General features: G+C 36.8%; 1 non-coding gene across 1 annotated transcript; it reads left to right on the forward strand.

Moving 5' to 3' along the window:
- Positions 1–17040: 17040 nt before the first annotated feature.
- Positions 17041–17169, forward strand: LOC129645161 (small nucleolar RNA SNORA56). The gene has a single exon (XR_008711249.1). It is a non-coding gene; the product is annotated as a small nucleolar RNA SNORA56 (small nucleolar RNA).
- Positions 17170–19413: the final 2244 nt, after the last annotated feature.

Raw genomic sequence — 19413 nt, forward strand, 5'->3', positions numbered from 1 at the left:
GAAATATTAGTTACGCTAATCAAAAGACACCCAGGTGCTACCATATGTCTCCTCTCCCGAATCTGGCCACTGACTTTTAATCTTCCTTGTTACATGCCATAGTTCCATGAACTACATTTGCTTCAGTAAATAAGTCATATCTGTCTACTTTACACCAAAAAGCAGTGCTATATTTTTGCTGAATACGCCTCCCATCACACCCTAGGGTAGTCCCTCTTCTATCTCACTTTGCAGAACTGGGACATACATTCATATAAATTAAAAAAGCACACTGAACAGAGAGGGCAACATGATTAGCAGAATTGGTTTAAACCAGTATTTCTTAATGGGAAAACCAGGAATATTTTAATTGGAAAATTCTTTGTTATGCAGGACAGTTCTGCATACACCAGGACACTTAGTATCTACAACCCAAGGGCATTTAATGTCAGTATCACCTCTTAGTTCTTTTGACACTCTAAAATATCCTCTGTTCAGTTCAGTTCAGTTACTCAGTTGTGTACGACTCTTTGCAACCCCATGGACTGCAGCATGCAAGGCTTCCCTGTCCATCACCAACTCCCGGAGCCTACTCAAACTCATGTCCATTGTGTTGGTAATACCATCCAACCATCTCATCCTCTGTCATCCCCTTCTCCTCCCACATTCAATCTTCCCAGCATCAGGGTCTTTTTCAATGAGTCAGTTCTTTGCATCAGGTGGCCAAAGTATTTTAGCTTCAGCTCCAGCATCAGTCCTTCCAATGAATATTCAAGACTGACTTCTTTTAGGATTGACTGGTTGGATATCCTTGCAGTCCAGATCAGATCAGATCAGATCAGTCACTCAGTTGTGTCCAACTCTTTGTGACCCCATGAATCTCAGCACGCCAGGCCTCCCTGTCCATCACAAACTCCCAGAGTTCACTCAGACTCACGTCCATCGAGTCAGTGATGCCATCCAGCCATCTCATCCTCTGTCGTCCCCTTCTCCTCCTGCGCCCAGTCCCTCCCAGCATCAGAGTCTTTTCCAATGAGTCAACTCTTCGCATGAGGTGGCCAAAGTACTGGAGTTTCAGCTTTAGCATCAGTCCTTCCAAAGAAATCCCAGGGCTGACCTCCTTCAGAATGGACTGGTTGGATCTCCTTGCAGTCCAAGGGACTCTCAAGAGTCTTCTCCAACATCACAGTTCAAAAGCATCAATTCTTCGGCGCTCAGCCTTCTTCACAGTCCAACTCTCACATCCATACATGACCACAGGAAAAACCATAGCCTTGATGAGACGAACCTTTGTTAGCAAAGTAATGTCTCTGCTTTTGAATATGCTATCTAGGTTGGTCATAACTTTCAAGGAGTAAGCGTCTTTTAATTTCATGGCTGCAGTCACCATCTGTAGTGATTTTGGAGCCCAGAAAAATAAAGTCTGACACTGTTTCCCCATCTATTTTCCATGAAGTGATGAGACCAGATGCCATGATCTTCGTTTTCTGAATGTTGAGCTTTAAGCCAACTTTTTCACTCTCCACTTTCACTCTCAAAATTTCTAAATGTTCCTTAGAGGTACAGCACTTCCATTAGTTGAAGTTGGGCACATTTCCACCCTGAACAAGGCTGAAATTCTGTTGCAAATTCAGAAAAATGATGAATGGGTACCTGGCAGGCAATCATAATGCCAACAATGAATTCTAAGTTCCCTTTTAGTTCTAACGTCTACAGTTCTGTGAAGATACATTAGCTTAGACAAACACATTTGATTCTTTAAAAAAAAAAATTGCATTCCAACATTGCATTCTCACAGGCAAAAAACTTTATAACATTTTCCAGTGTATACAGAATTATTTATTTCTTCTTTCTTCAGCACAATATTGTTACACTAACCTAGTAATGCAATCTGTAAATTTTTTCAGATAGTTTGTTATTTTTTTTGTTGGAAAATCAATGTTTTAATTCATATTGGAAAGTAGAAGAGAAATCAAAAACACCAAACAGAAACAAAAAGAGCCAATGGTTATACCAACGGTGGTCTTAAGTCCATGGTTCAGAAGAAAAGTGAGAGTGGAAGAACATGAACTCCTGAACTCATTCTGAGTACTGAAATATTTGCCAGTTCTTTTCCACTGACAGTTCTAAGTAAGGTGTCTACATCGCACTAAGTGCAATGAAATTGAAATGCTCTCATTTCACATAGTTCTAGTGTAGGCTCTGTACATATGATAACAGAGGTCTTGTCTTGTTCATCTTGTGCTGTGTGTGCTCAGTCACTTCAGTCATGTCCAACTCTTTGCGACCTATGGACTGTAGCCCACCAGGCTCCTCTGTCCATGGGATTCTCCAGGCAAGAATACTGAAATGGGTCACTGTTCCCTACTCCAGGGGAATCTTCCCAACCCAGGAATCGAACCCATATCTCCGGTGTCTCCTGCATTGCAGGCAGGTTCTTTACCCACTGAGCCACCTGGGAAGCCTATTAGCACACTAAGACCCCCTAAACCTTGTTCCCATTAGCTCATGGTATCAGAATGTGGAGAAGCAAATCTACAGATCTGTCTCCTGACTACCTTCATAAGGCACGAAACTGGTCTGTTATCAACTGCACACAGGCCTCCTGAATGCATGGTTTCTCCAGCCGTGCAGAGCCCCTTAAACTGCTGCTGTACGCGACATATACAGTAAACAAGGGCACCAGTATAAAGACAAATGTTAATTTAATACTGTCAGAGCAGCATTCCGCATACTCTCATGGAGCACAGGATACAGGATATGTTCCTATTGTGCCATCAAGGATACAAGTTTAGTGAATAAATGAGTTTCTAGGGAAAAATTATACAATAAAATTCTTTTCTGTCTTCACAAAAATTTTCATATCCTATTTTTGTGTGCTTAAATTATAATGGAGAAGGCAATGCCATCCCACTCCAGTACTCTTGCCTGGAAAATCCCATGGATGGAGGAGCCTGGTAGAATGCAGTCCATGGCATCACTAAGAGTCAGACACAACTGAGCGACTTCACTTTCACTTTTCACTTTCATGCATTGGAGAAGGAAATGGCAACCCACTCCAGTGTTCTTGCCTGGAGAATCCCAGGGACGGGGGAACCTGGTGGGCTGCCATCTATTGGGTCACACAGAGTTGGACACAACTGAAGCAACTTAGCAGCAGCAGCAGCATTTTATAAATGTTCTCAAACACAGAAAATTAGAATAAAATTTCTTTGCTTCTCACCTAAAAGCAATGATTTCTGGAGCCCTTGGATTCTGTAGAAGTTCCTCTAGGTTTAGCAGTGGGCATGTTGGAGGAAGAACAGAGCAAAGAAGGTCAATAGTTTAAGCTTGACATTTTACACCTGCTTTAACTATGCATTCTCTTATATATATATACATATATATATATATTATATATTACAGCAAATATACAGCAAAATATATATATATATATATAATTTATATGTATTCTGTGTAAAATTTTGGCATAAATGCAACTATTATAAATAGTTTGGGAATCACTGGTCTACAATATTGGATAGGTGCTACTCTTGGTTGCTTCATTCCCAGGAATGGAAAATGTCTTCAAAGCTCAACGAAGTCCACTTTCCAGAAATAGTTAACCATTGTTCCAAGGCAAGTTACCTTGATGATATCCATTAAAAAAGTAGGGACTGGAATTTTTTCTTCATTTATGTCAACAGCACTGCTCCCTGGGGACAGAAATGCAAACTGCCCTTGAAGAGAAGAAGGTGCTGTGCAAGGTGCTAGGGAAATAAATTAATAAGACTATCTTCCAACAAGGAGTTCACTATACAGCACATAGCAGAGATGTAAATACATCTCATTGTCTTAAAGAACCAGTTCAACCTACAGCCTTCTAAAGAACAGAAACATATCATAGACATCATCCTTTCAACCACAGTAATTTAACTAAAAGCAGACAACTTATACACGTTCAGCAAATTATATTCTCTCTACCTGAAATTTGAAATTAGGTCAGTGATTCTGAGTCAGTGATTAAGAAGAAGAGATGTGGAACTGTACAGCAAAAGAGGATCCACGCTGGCACTTAGGTAGGATCAAGTCACATATGGACTGAAATTATGAAGAAGCAGGGACTGAGGCCCTTGCAAAGATACTCAGTTTGCAGAAGTAAATAAAATAAATATGCAAAGAAAGAAATAAAGAGAAAGAATAAATGTCCTAAAGATAGAAGAAACTACATTTTTCCAGTTTGCATGAAGCCCAGTGAAACCGCTGACAAATGAATTCCCTGTTATTTCTCAAGATCTTTGTAATGAGCCCCTTTAGGAAGCAGCTAGAGTGGGTGTGGCTTCCTCTTTCTTCAGTCAAATGATTGGTAACTAGAAGCAGGATATTGGAAGGCAACTGTATACAAAACTCTCTGGAAGCCACACAGATGTTATCATTATCCACGGTATACCGACGTATTGACTTTTGAATTTCCTCTTTATCTTTCATTCTTTATATTCTTTGTATTCCTTGCTGCCTATACCTCTCTCCCTCATTTTACTAATTTTCATCTTAGTTTTTTATTTTGAAAAAGTGCTTGAAAATTTACTGTACAGTTTAAGAATTTATTTATATATTGGCTTCTAATATACTCTTACATTTGTATAAAATAATTATACATATTCTCTACAATTGTACATATATTAAATGACAGTATCATAAACACTGTTCAATGAGATTTTATGAAAGAAGTATTTATTTCCATTCTTAGTTTTTCAATTTCACCCCCTAACTCTGAATAGTACACAAGTATTATTACCGGTTTACAGGCAATTCAAAGATACCATGTCACATCAACCTTTCCAACATAATCCTTGTTGTATTGTTTATCTATACTTTTTCAACTAAGAAACAAAATAAAAGTTGTATTATCTTTTTGGTCATAGATTCTGAATACTAGACTTAGAAATTTTCTTGTTAGTGGAATAAGAACTAAAACATGAACAATTCATATTCTAAATAATATTTTAGAAAATATTTTTGGAGCTTATAGACAAAATGTGTTTTAAGACTCAGGGCCCTGTAGACTACTACTTCTAAGTAAAACCATTTGAAAGTTTGACATGAATTAAGGAAATGAAATGCAGTAAGCTCTCCATGTCATAAAACAGCAGGCTTTCGTACATTCAAGCTGCATGGGCTTTGGCATTCAGTTCTAAATGGACTCAAATTAGGCAGTAATGATCAAGGCCAAGAAAATCCTGGTGAGTAATGACCAGATGTGAAGAACTAATGGTCAAGGGCATGTTGGACAATTATCGTCTACTGGGTTTTAATCCCCAAGAAATATTATTTACTGAGGCTTCTACTTTGATCACAGCCTTAAATGGATGCTGAGCATTGATTTTCATTTATTTTTTTTACTAGCTTCTATTTACATCTACATGCTGAATTTCACAAAAAGCATGAATTCACCTATGCCTTTACAAAGAGGACACTCAATATCAGTTACTGTATCATCGGGTTTAACTAACAAACAAAATGTAGCAAAGTAGGAAAATATTTAAAAAGCTATATTAAGAAGTACATAATTTTGTATAACACTTTACATATAGTATATACATTATCCTCATAAAAACATATGAGATAAAATAGTCAAATTTAGTATTGGCTTCTTATAGGTAAGGAATACTTATATAGCTGTATTTCATTTAATACTAAAACCATATAATTTTCCCTATTTTAATTATGAAAAATTAGAGATGGGGATAGGTTTAGTAACTTGTCTTTAAAGATGCCCAACTATCTCTGTTCATGGTAAGCTTAGCATGTCAGTAATTTTTTCCATGATGCCCAAGGCTAAAAGAGAAAGGTAATGCACATCTAGTTTGGCAACTTTAGGAGCTCCCAGACTCCTTTCTCCAGTGAGACAGCCATAACAAGTAAAAATCTCATAAAAACTGACCATTTAAAGTTCATGAAAATTGTCCTAAAGGTGTACAGTATAAAAGGAAACATTTGTTCAAGAAAATCTACTCAATCTCAGTACAAATAGTAAGAATCTGTTGCTTGAGCCACAGCCTGCTTCCTCCCTTCCCTCCCACCAGCTCTGTGTGATTCAAACTACAGGCCAAATGAAAGAAAGTGAAAGTCGCTCAGTCCTGTCTGACTTTTTGTGACCCCATGGACTATACAGCCCATGGAATTCTCCAGGCCAGAATACTGGAGTGGGTAGCCTTTCCCTTCTCCGGGGGATCTTCTCAACCCAGGTATCGAACCCAGGTCTTCCATATTGCAGCCAGATTTTTTACCAGCTGAGTCACATAGATGGGGTCAAAAATTCAATGCTCCCTGTCCCTCCAACACTCAGACACGGGCTATGATATCTCCACAGAGGGCCAGGCCACCAGCATACCTCATCCTCCTCCTTCTCTGTGTTGCACAAATTCCAGGCAAGTGTGACCAAGAAGGCAGGGATTCACTTTTTCCAAACAGTCCAACTCACAACACAGAGCTTTTAGGACAAGCCTGACAGATGAAGAATACTGGAACTCAGTAGCACTTGATCCAGCTTACTTATAGAGTGAAGTTCCATACTAACAAAGACAAGGCAATAAGATCAAAGGCTACTATTCCACACAGCATTCTGCTTTTACATCTGAGATGGTAAAAAGCTCTACCCAGTCAGCAAAAACAAAACCGGGAGCTGACTGTGGCTCAGACATTGAACACCTTATTGCCAAATTCAGACTTAAACTGAAGAAAGTAGGGAAAACCACTAGACCATTCAGGTATGACCTAAATCAAAACCCTTATGATTATACAGTTGAAGTGAGAAATAATTTAAGGGACTAGATCTGATAGAAAGAGTGCCTAATGAACTATGGATGGAGGTTCGTGACACTGTACAGGAGACAGGGATGAAGACAATCCCCAGGAAAAAGAAATGCAAAAAAGCAAAATGGCTGTCTGGGGAGGCCTTACAAATAGCTGTGAGAAGAAGAAAAGTGAAAAGAAAAGGGGAAAAGGAAAGATAAAAGCATCTGAATACAGAGTTCCAAAGAATAGCAAGATGAGATAAGAAAGCCTTCCTCAGCGATTAGTGCAAAGAAATAGAGGAAAACAACAGAATGGGAAAGACTAGAGATCTCTTCAAGAAAATTAGAGATACCAAGGGAACATTTCATGCAAAGATGGGCTCGATAAAGGACAGAAATGGTATGGACCTAACAGAAGCAGAAGATATTAAGAAGAGGTGGCAAGAATACACAGAAGAACTGTACAAAAAAGATCTTCATGACTCAGATAATCATGATGGTGTGGTCACTCACCTAGAGCCAGATATCCTGGAATGTGAAGTCAAGTGGGCCTTAGAAAGCGTCACTAAGGCATCACGAACAAAGTTAGTGGAGGTGATAGAATTCCAGTTGAGCTATTTCAAATCCTAAAAGACGATGCTGTGAAAAGTGCTGCACTCAATATGTCAGCAAATTTGGAAACCTCAGCAGTGGCCACAGGACTGGAAAAGGTCAGTTTTCATTCCAATCCCAAAGAAAGGCAATGCCAAAGAATGCTCAAACTACCGCACAATTGCACTCATCTCACACGATAGTAAAGTAATGCTCAAAATTCTCCAAGCCAGGCTTCAGCAATGCGTGAACCACGAACTTCCAGATGTTCAAACCGGTTTTAGAAAAGGCAAAGGAACCAGAGATCAAATTGCCAACATCCGCTGGATCATCAAAAAAGCAAGAGAGTTCCAGAAAAGCATCTATTTCTGCTTTATTGACTATGCCAAAGCCTTTGACTGTGTTGATCACAATAAACTGTGGAAAATTCTGAAAAATATGGGAATACCAGACCACCTGACCTGCCTCTTGAGAAACCTATATGCAGGTCAGGAAGCAACAGTTAGAACTGGACATGGAACAACAGACTGGTTCCAAATAGGAAAAGGAGTATGTCAAGGCTGCATATTGTCACCCTGCTTATTTAACTTATATGCAGAGTATATCATGAGAAACACTGGGCTGGAAGAAGCACAAGCTGGAATCAAGATTGCTGGGAGATATATCAATAACCTCAGATATGCAGATAACACCACCCTTATGGCATAAAGTGAAGACGAACTAAAAAGCCTCTTGATGAAAGTGAAAGAGGAGAGTGAAAAAGTTGGCTTGAAGCTCAACATTCAGAAAATGAAGATCATGGCATCTGGTCCCATCACTTCATGGGAAATAGATGGGGAAACAGTGGAAACAGTGTCAGACTTTATTTTGGCGGGCTCCAAAATCACTGCAGATGGTGATTGCAGCCATGAAATTAAAAGACACTTACTCCTTGGAAGGAAAGTTATGATGAACCTAGATAGCATATTGAAAAGCAGAGACATTACTTTACCAACAAAGGTCCGTCTAGTCAAGGCTATGGTTTTTCCTGTGGTCATGTATGGATGTGAGAGTTGGACTGTGAAGAAAGCTGAGCACTGAAGAATTGATGCTTTTGAACTGTGGTGTTGGAGAAGACTCTTGAGAGTCCCTTGGACTGCAAGAAGATCCAACCAGTCCATTCTGAAGGAGATCAGCCCTGGGATTTCTTTGAAAGGAATGCTGCTAAAGCTGAAACTCCAGTACTTTGGCCACCTCATGCGAAGAGTTGACTCATTGGAAAAGACTCTGATGCTGGGAGGGATTGGGGGCAGGAGGAGAAGGGGACAACAGAGGATGAGATGGCTGGATGGCCTCACTGACTCAATGGACGTGAGTTGAGTGAACTCCGGGAGTTGGTGCTGGACAGGGAGGCCTGGCGTGCTGTGATTTTTGGGGTCGCAAAGAGTCGGATGCTACTGAGCAGCTGAACTGAACTGAACAGCTATGTGTGATATGGACAGAGGCAGATAGATTAACAGAGAAATTGGTGAAAAAGAAAGTCAAAGATATCCCTGCTAAATCCATGACCATCCAAGATGCTAACTCGAATTCACAGGAATAGATAAGAATAAGGTATGTTGAAGAAGGTTAATATAACAAACATCATAAATAAATACTTGCTCTTTATTCTTTCTGCTTCTATAAAAATTACCAAATTATATAAAGTAATAATTATGACAACATATTGTTGGGTTAGTAAAATACAGAAATGTAATATCTATATAAAATAATAGCATAAAATGAAGAAAGGAAATACACCTATAAAGAAATTAAGAGTTATAAATCTCAGAATTAAGTACAAATCTGAAGCAGATTATAATAAATTGAGATAAATATGGTTAAATACTAGAGAAACTACTATGAAAATATCTCAAAATCTATAATAAAAACTCATTCAAGGAATTAAAATGTTATTTCAGAAAACACTTACTTTATGCAAAAATATGAAGTAAGGAAAGAACAGAGAAACCAAAAACCCATGAGAGTTACATAGAATCAAAAGTAAAGGGTAGATGTAGATCCAGTTATGTCAAAAACTATATAATAAACATTAAATGTGAAACTCCAATGAAAAGGCAGAGATTCTCAGATTACATAAAACAACATCCAGCTATGTGCTGTCTACAAAAGTATGTGTAGTATACAACCAGCAACCATAAGAAAGTGGAATGGCTATAATACTATTAGAAAGCATAGTTTTAGGACAAAAAAAAGTTACTGAGACAAATGACATTTTATTTTAATAAAAGAATCAAACTATCAAGAAGATAGGAAAATATAAAAAGTATGTATGTGCCTTAAAGCAAAGGGTCCAAAAATACAAAGTAATATCTGACAGGATAAAGGAAGAAACAGACAATAGTACTTGGAGACTTTACATTCTGTAATGCACAGAACACCTACAGAGCTTCAATAAGGAAATCGAAGGCTGAATGACAAACTAAACCTAATAGGATAATACACCAAACAACAGCAGAACAGACATTCTCCTTAAGAATATTTTCTAGAATTGATCATATATTAGAGCATTAAACAAGTCTCAATCAATTTAAATGATTAACACAATACAGAGTATGTTCTCCAATGTCAAGGAACTAAAATCAGAAATCAGTAACAAAAAAAGATTGGAAAATGCACAGGTTTTTGAAAATTAAACAATATCCTCATAAATAAACAATGGTTTAAGGATGAAATCAAAAGAAAAATGGAAAATAGCTTGAGATAAATGAAAATTAAAATGAAGATATAATCTACCAAAACTAATGGGATGTAGCTAATACTTGGACTTCCCAGGTGGTGCTAATGGTAAAGAATCTGCCTGCCAATGCAGGAGACTTAAGAGACGTAGGTTCAGTCCCTGGGGTTGGGAAGATCCCCTGGAGAAGGGCATGGCAACCTACTCCAGTATTCTTGCTTGGAGAATCCCATGGACAGAGGAGACTGGCAGGCTACAGTCCATAGCGTTGTAAAGAGTCAGACACGACTGAAGCGACTTAGCATGCATGCAGCTAATACATAGCTTAAGTAGAAATTTATAACCTGAAACACCTATATTAACAAAGAAGAAAGATTACAAATCAATAACCTAAATTTCCACTTTCAGAACTTAGAAAAAGAAGTACAAATCAAATATACCCAATTGCTACTTCTGTGGCTTCTTTGGAGAAACGTCTTTTCAAATTTTTTTGCTCACTTTTACTTAGGTTTTAGTTAAAGGGCTTCCTTATATATTTTGGATATTAATCCCTTAATTAGATATATAGTCTAAAAAATTTTTCCCATTCTAGAAGTTGTTTTTCCACTCTGTTATTTGTATTCTTTGCTATGTAGATTTTTGTTTGACATAGTCCCACTTTTCAGTTTCTCCTTCTTTGTGCTTTTGAGCTCATATCTAAGAAGTCACTGCCAAGACCATTACCATGAAGCTTTTCCCCTACATTTTCCCCAAAGAGTTTTATATTTCCATGTCTTATATCTAAATATTTAATCCATTTGGGGTTGATGTTTGTATATAGTGTAAAGTAAGGATCCAAATTCATTCTTTCATATGCGAATATTCAGTTGTTCCAACAGCATATTTTGAAGAGACTTGTATAGCTATGACTGATTCATTTTGCTGTATGGCAGAAACTGACACAATATTGTAGAGAAAAGTATCCTCCAATTAAAAATAAATTTCAAAAAATGAAAAAAATTGCTCTGACATTTTGCATTTCCTGAAGAATTGCTTTTCTCTTCTTTGTTGATTCTTGTCTTTCCTTTTCTTGGAATTGTTTCTAACTTGATGAATTACAAGCTTAATATAGAAATAAAGAAAGATTCTGTTAGTCGTTCCATTGTGTCTGACTCTTTTCGACCCCATGGGCTGTAGCCTGCCATGCTTCATAAAAGCACATTTAAAATAAATTCTTTTTTGTTACTAAATTAAATTGGAAACAATAAAAAAAGGAAATACTGGACACCACCATATTCATTTCCTTTCTACATTGCTTTTCATATGGTAGCTGCTTTTAGCAATCAAACTTAAAATCCAGTTTTGTAAATATATGATGGCATTCTCAGGTGGCTCAATGGTAAAGAATCTACCTGCAATGCAGGAGACATGGGTTCAACCCCTGAGTCAGGAAGATCCCCTGGAGAAGGAAATTGCAACTCATTCCAAGATTCTTGCCTGGGAAATTCCATGGACACAGGAGCCTGGCAGGCTACAGTCCATGGGGTCATAAAAAGAGTTGCACATGACTTAGTGACTGCTGCTGCTGCTAAGTCGCTTCAGTCCTGTCCGACTCTGTGCGACCCCATAGATGGCAGCCCACCAGGCTCCACCGTCCCGGGGATTCTCCAGGCAAGAACACTGGAGTGGGTTGCCATTTCCTTCTCCAATGCATGAAAGTGAAGAGTGAGAGTGAAGTCGCTCAGTTCTGTCTGACTCTTCGCGACCGATGGACTGCAGCCTACCAGGCGTCTCTGTCCATGGAATTTTCCAGGCAAGAGTACTGGAGTGGGGTGCCATTGCCTTTTCCAGACTTAGTTACTAAATAACAACAAAAATACATGATAGCATCAAAAGAGATACAGTACAATCTAATGTTGAAACAATGAACTTCAAGCTAGCAATTTGCATAGTATTCAATAGATGTTTGACAGATGTCAATATCTTTGTGTTTTCCTTTAAAAATTAAAATATCCTGTGATGCTATTCTGTGACCCTTCTATGAGTTTTACTTTAGTGCCCTACTGCTTTGGAAACACTCTCCCTAGTAGATACCCTTGGTAAGCGGCAGAATATGGATTCACATGTCTAATTTTATAATTACTAACTCTCCACTTATTTCATGAAGCCAAAGTGCTGAGTGCCTTAATCAAAATGATTTAATCTCTGAAATAGGGTGCAATATCATCAAAATTCAGAATATTATAACTTTTATCAGATTCAAATTAAAGTCAAATGGTGAAATCAGCCTGGGTTAGCAAAACGAAGAAACTGTTAAAATTTAGAAGGAGAATCATTTCAGAAAGAACTTGAGTTTTGACAAAGAATTGGGTCAGTTATTAGCATTGAATTCTGAGGACCATTTAGTTAGACAATCACCTAAGCACAAGTCTAATAGGTAAAAAGTAAAGTTGTGTTTCACAGAAGGTTTTGAACATTTGGGCTTCTCTGGTGGCTCAGACGGTAAAAAATTTACCTGCAATGCAGGTTGGATCCTTGGATCAATAAGATCCCCTGGAAAAGGGAGTGGCTATCCACTCCAGTATTCTTGCCTGGAAATTTTCATGGACAGAGGAACCTGGTGGGCTATATATAGTCCATGGGGTCACACAGAGTCAGACATTTCAGATTTCAAAGCAAGTCTTTCAAATTTAACCTACAATCTAGTAACGTGAAAAGTAAAGTTGCAAATTCATTTCAGACACAATTTAAGAGGAAAACAACAGTAACAAGTGTACATGTTTCTCTGTCATCGTGGTTTCTAGCACAGTATTCGGAGAAGGCAATGGCAACCCACTCCAGTACTCTTGCCAGAAAAATCCCATGGACGGAGGAGCCTGGTAGGCTGCAGTCCATGGGGTCGTGAAGAGTTGGACACGATTGAGCGACTTCACTTTCACTCTTCACTTTCATACATTGGAGAAGGAAATGGCAACCCACTCTAGTATTCTTGCCTGGAGAATCCCAGGGACAGCAGAGCCTGGTGGGCTGCCATCTATGGGGTCGCACAGAGTCGGACACGACTGAAGCGACTTAGCAGCAGCAGCAGCACAGTATTAACAAACAAATATTTTTATTGAGAATCTAGAGCCTATTTTAAGAATATTAAATTGGCTTTAGGCCAAAAGGGAATAAAATCCTAGCTGGTCCATTCATTTACTAGGTGTCTCAATGTCCCTGAGCTTGAGTCTTCATAATCTATGCAATGAGAGTATTCTCACAAAATTGTTACAGCATCAAGTGAGAAAAGCCTGAAATACTTAGCATACTTTCCAGCATAAAATAAGAACTCATAGCTTGTGGTATCAATATTATTTATTATTTCTAAGAGAATTATTAATCTCTTTAATTGCCCTTAATATCCAAATAGTAAATTCAGAGTATCTATTCTTAAAAAGAAAATGAAAGGAAAGTCACATATGCAAAGTCAATTTCAATCATCCACAGTAATGAGAAAACATAAATCCCAAAGCCCTTCTACTAATGGTTGTCATGTTACACACACACACACATACACATTGCCCTTTTAAAGAATCAATTAGGACCTAGGTTTGGTATTTTAAAAAATTATTTTAAGTAAAAGTGAGTGCTTACAGTAAGAATTCTACCTTAAAAATCTATTTCATATCCAAAATGGTAGGAGTGGAGTGTTTCTATTCACCCTTTTCTAATAAATTAGGAAACACACAAAATTAAAGGCTCACAGGCATCATTCATGTCTTTGTCACTTGCATTTCATAAAAATGCCATTTCCATTAAAATGGCATTACATAAAAAAGAGATTTTATCTGGGGTTACTTTTCAGCAGATTAGCCGTCCTAATTACATTTTGCTTGGGCTAATGTTAAAATTAGTTTCTATTCCCAAAGCACATATCAGCTGATAGTAAGAGAAGCACATTGCAACTTTCTAGGCAATGGAAAGAAACCACCTACAATTAAAGATGTGCCTAATTTAATCCACAGCAATCAGTGAGTACAGGCAGGCAAAAATGACTTAATGCTACTCATAACACTTAAATTTTTGATGAAATTCTACACAGAAAAGTACAGTAAATTAAACATATAAAAGAAAAATATCACAATTGATTTAAATCATACACTGGAAAAGAAAATCTCTTACTGTATAAAATCATCTTCAACTATAAATCAGAAAAGGATGCTTATGAAATTATTTACTATTTTATAGACAATTAAGACAAGTGATGGATTGATCTGTTTAAATAATTTAATGAAATCACATCTTGATATTTACCAGTCATTTTGAATGTACAATGCCTTAAAGTTCTGTCATGACTTCCAATAGCATATATTAAATATTTACAAGGATGACAAAGCAGCCATATTATGATTCAGTTATCTAAATGAATTTTTTGAAGGTGAAGGTTAGACTGAAGATCTTTTTTTTTACAAGATCAAGGATCCATACTAATATTTTATGCATGAAAAAGTAAAGTAGTAGTTGATGACCAAGAAATATTGATTAGTTGATGTGAGTAGCATCAATAAAGAATAGCTTTCTTCTTGCTCTCACTTTAGAACAGCCTGTCCTAACATTTGAACTTTCCTAAATAGGATTTTTCTGACCTCAAATAATAAAAATAAAATTCAACTCAACACCCATTTACTGCACACCTATTATATGTAAAGCATTGTACAACGTATAGTCTTGTGAAGGGCACTACAGCAAGACAGGAAGCTGTCCCTTTACCATGCCTCTGCCTCAAGGAGTTTGTAATGAATTAGGGCAGTTCTTCTCAAACAGTGATATGCCTGGGTATCACCCAGTGATCTTGGTCTGGGGTGTAGCCTAGAATTCTGCACTTCTAACAAGCTCCCTGGTGATGTCCATACTGCTGATTAACAGACTACACTGGAGAAGCAAGGGATTTAGAGGCAAACAAAAATAGTAATTAATAAAAAGAGTACTACAAGCTCCATAATGGGCAGAAGAGGAAGAGATTGCTCCAACTAGAAAAGAAAGCAGGAGTGGGGAATTTAAAGAGTAATACACAGGCAATGGCACCCCACTCCAGTACTCTTGCCTGGAAAATCCCATGGACGGAGGAGCCCGGTAGGCTGCAGTCCATGGGGTCGCTCAGAGTCGGACAGGACTGAGTGACTTCACTTTCACTTTTCACCTTCATGCATTGGAGAAGGAAATGGCAACCCACTCCAGTATTCTTGCCTAGAGAATCCCAGGGACGGGGGAGCCTGGTGGGCTGCTGTCTATGGGGTCGCACAGAGTCGGACACGACTGAAGCGACTTAGCAGCAGCAGCACACAGGATAATTGGTATTCTTATGGATCTTGAGGGCTGAGGACTATTTTAATGAACAGAGAAAACAGAAAAAGGCAATAGGGGAAAAACTAACAAATGTCAAGGCAGAGTGGAAAAAAATGTGACATATTTAGAGAGAATACTAAATAATATGGACAAGCCGAATGAGGGGAAATAAAATGAGTTTTCATAATTAGCAAAAAATAAATACTATGCTTAGTGTTTTCATTACTTCTGTTAGTAATCATTGCCCTGCTACTTATAAAGTGCTTTCATGTTATCTTCAGGGTGTTCTTTTCACAACTGTGACAGAGATTTCTGTTGTTGTTGTTATTGTAACTCATTTACAGATAACGATTCTGAAGAAAATATGTTAACTGTCTTCAAACAAGTTTAAATAGTTAATGCTGGATTCAAACTCCAAAATTAAATTTTGCCCTTACAAAGCACTGTCTCCAGGAACTATTTCTAGAGTAAGAAGAAAACAACATATTTTAATTACGAATAACAATCCACAACTAAATTACTCTTTATCACAGTGGCCGGGTAACAAGAAAACCCTTGTCTTTCTTTCTGACTTAATAGGAATTTACCTAATGTTTCACTGTTAAACATGATATACCTTGTTAGTTTCAGTCAAGTTCCTTACAAGGATAAGAAAACAAAATTCCATTCATGGTTTTCAAAGAATTTTGATCAGGAGTATGTATTGAATTATAAAAGAACCACTCCGTTCATCAACATTATGACTTCCCAGATACTATCTATAAATGTAAATTATAGAACACAACTGTGAAAGATAGTCTCTCTTCAATGAGCTGCCATATTAGTCATGGTTGTCATTGTTTACTCCCTAAGTCAGGTCTGACTCTTTGTGACACCATGGACTGTAGCCTGCCAGACTCCTCTGTCCATAGGGTTTCCCAAGTAAGAATACTGGAGTGGGTTGTCATTTCCTTCTCTAGGGAATATTCCCTAAATTTAATGTATTGAAATCTAATAAAAATTAAATTAAAATGAATATAAATGTTTATTTAAAAACTCTCCCTATATAATCTTAAAAATCAAAGCTACTGTATACAACCCAAGCATTGAATACTCTATTGCTCTGAAAAAACAGATTCTCATTTTCAGTTTAATTTGCATGCACAATATGATGAATATTAGTCTCTAGTGCTAAAGCAAAAAGTTCAGGAAATAATAAAAGGCTTAAAATGTTAAAAATAAATGTATTTAATTACATACAAACATATACAATCTATATCTATCTATGCCAGTATCTCTATCTATTTATAAATATTTATAAATTATAATTGCATTGGGGTACTAAAGTTTGTATAATATTTGAAATTTTTTATATTATTTATTCTTTTTTCTTCTTAACTTATTCTGACACTCTTACTATATGCAATTTTGAAATAAAGTACACTAAAACTAGAAAAAATAATGTGGTAACAATAGGTTTAACTTTTATATTAAAATTAAATATATTCAATATTTGACTCTGGTTAAATTTCTCTTTATCTTGAATTTCTTATTGAAGTGGACATTTTAGGCTTCTTTTTGAGTCTAACACCAAGCAGGTATGTCAGAATAAGTATAAAATATAAAATAATTTAAATTAATATATTTTTAAATATTTGTTTTCACAAGGATAAAATATAGAATGTAAAATAGAAAAAGCAGCAGTTATCCCTTTCCAGTCTGGCTTGTGAGACTCTATAGGGAGTCAATCTGCAATAGTTAAGTGGTTAGTTCTTCTGCCTAGCATCAGTGTTTTCATGGTGACTTTGGAGTTGCCATATATTACTTGCCAGAGAGAGGTCATGGCCAAAGCAGTAAAAGCCCCCTAGACAGTTGCTAATGCATAAAAACTCCAAATCAGGAAACAAGAGAGTGAGAGTGACAAAACCTCTCCAGTAGCTCCACGGTTGGTCAAGAAAGAAGAGAAAAAGAAGGGCAAGAAAGCCAAAGCTCCTCTAGAGAGTGCAGGTGAGCCTGGAGATGGGGATAGTGACACCACCAAAAAAAGAAGAACATAAAAGTGGAAATGGTTCTAAGTAGTGGAGACCACTTTAAGCACTCTGTCAGCTGGAATAAAAAATTAAAACCTTACTGAGAAAAAAATAGAAAATGATTTCTCATGTCAGCACATTATACAAGAAAAAATAATATAATTAAGACATATAAATATCATGAGTCTATTTGCTATATCTGCACCCATATCACTAAAAGTACTTATCCTATTAACTATGCTTTCCCCTTGACATTATAAGGTTCAACTCAGCCAATAAATACTTTGCACCATGCACAGCATTATATTGTACTGAGATTATTGATGGTGCTTCTAATGTTGACCCTGAAAACAATCAATAAGCTGATGCTGACAGATTTAAATGCTAATACCCCCACAGAGGAGTATACCCAATTACCAAGATAATAATTGTCTTCAATTTTAGAAAAGAAACACCCTACATATAGGCTACATATAATAATAAAGAGAACAACATCAATGAGGAGCTATTTTTAGAAGGAGCTGAAGAACTATTCCATGATAGATGGAAGCATTCTGAAGACCTAATGCCCGATATACATCCTGCTGCTAATATCATGGAGTTCTTGTGTTCAGTAAGAGGACAGCTTATTCACCTGCAACTTAGTAAGATGTTCAGTATTTTTTCTATGAGCTATGAAAATTAATTACAGACTATTTAAAATTTAAATTAGTCACTAGTTTAAAATGATGGGAATTAATTTAATATTCTACTATGATATACAAAGTATAATCATATAGTTTAAACCATGGAGAGATAGTTGAATTTTAAAATAAAAAGTAATGTTTGGGTTCATCTTGAACTGGCTAGCTACGATTGTCATTAAGTTTCTAAGGGAGAGAGAGGAATGCTTTAGATGACATCTAAATTTATACCATATAAAATAATTGTGCTCTTCTTAATCACCAATATAATTGTAAAAGTTTCTCTTAAATTTGTATATGTAGCAAGGTGTGTGTGTATGTTAAACATGGAAACCCCAGGTAATGTTAAAAACTGACATGGGTATGTACTGACGTTAAAAATAAATCTAACAGTTACTGAATTCTAAGTACCAGGTATTCGTTCTCCTCTAGTCACAGTTGTAATTTTCTGCAGGATTGCCTAGCCCCTGCTTACTTCCCTCATCTCTTCTTGCTTCTCCCCATGTCTCTCAGAGCCCATTTATTGGGCATTACCTCAATCCCTCAGTGCCTCCTACTTACTCTGCACCATTTACCTGAAATACAATTTACTCTTCTCCATACTTACCTAAATCCAATCCATCCAATGGATTATAAGGAAATTGCTTTTCCCCTCTATTTGTTGGTGTGATCTTATCTGATTAATATTAGTATCCCCACTAGAACATAAAATATACAAGACTACTCCTGTATATGTGAGTTCTATGTCTGTTTTTCCTCACTAGTACACACAGCATCTAGTTTGGGCACTTTAAAGCATTACTTCAATGAATAATCTATTTACATAGTTTATCACATCCTTTTTTTTTTTTTTTTTAAATCTCATGACCAAGTAATATATTATTTTCCAGGTAGCATGTTATTTTGAACATGGCAAAAATAGCCAAAAGCAGACATTACTAGTTGAGTTTAGACTTTCAAATTTAAAGTAAAATAAGGAAAATAAACTATAATAATGATACATTTCTTCACAGAATTATGGTCAAATAAATTGTAAAACTGTAATATTTGGGTGAAATCAGGAGTCCTTTCTTGAATATCTGTTTTCAGACAACTGTCAAAACACATAAAGAAACAGAACAATAAAATCAAAATCAAATACACTTAAATAGTGCGCTTCTGAATGGGAGTGAGTGTCATTTTGAAAAGAGACACTGGAACACACTTGGAGAAAGAAACAAAGGAAGACACAGGGCAAACGATCCTCAAATGATACCTACCACAGAGCATTCCATATCCATACGTTTACCTAACATCTGGCAGCTTGAATTAATAAAAAGAAACATACTTCCTTTCAAATGTTGAGGTGCTTTCAA

Source organism: Bubalus kerabau, chromosome 2 (genome assembly GCF_029407905.1).
Source record: "Bubalus kerabau isolate K-KA32 ecotype Philippines breed swamp buffalo chromosome 2, PCC_UOA_SB_1v2, whole genome shotgun sequence".
In the NCBI taxonomy this organism is placed as follows: Eukaryota; Metazoa; Chordata; class Mammalia; order Artiodactyla; family Bovidae; genus Bubalus; species Bubalus kerabau.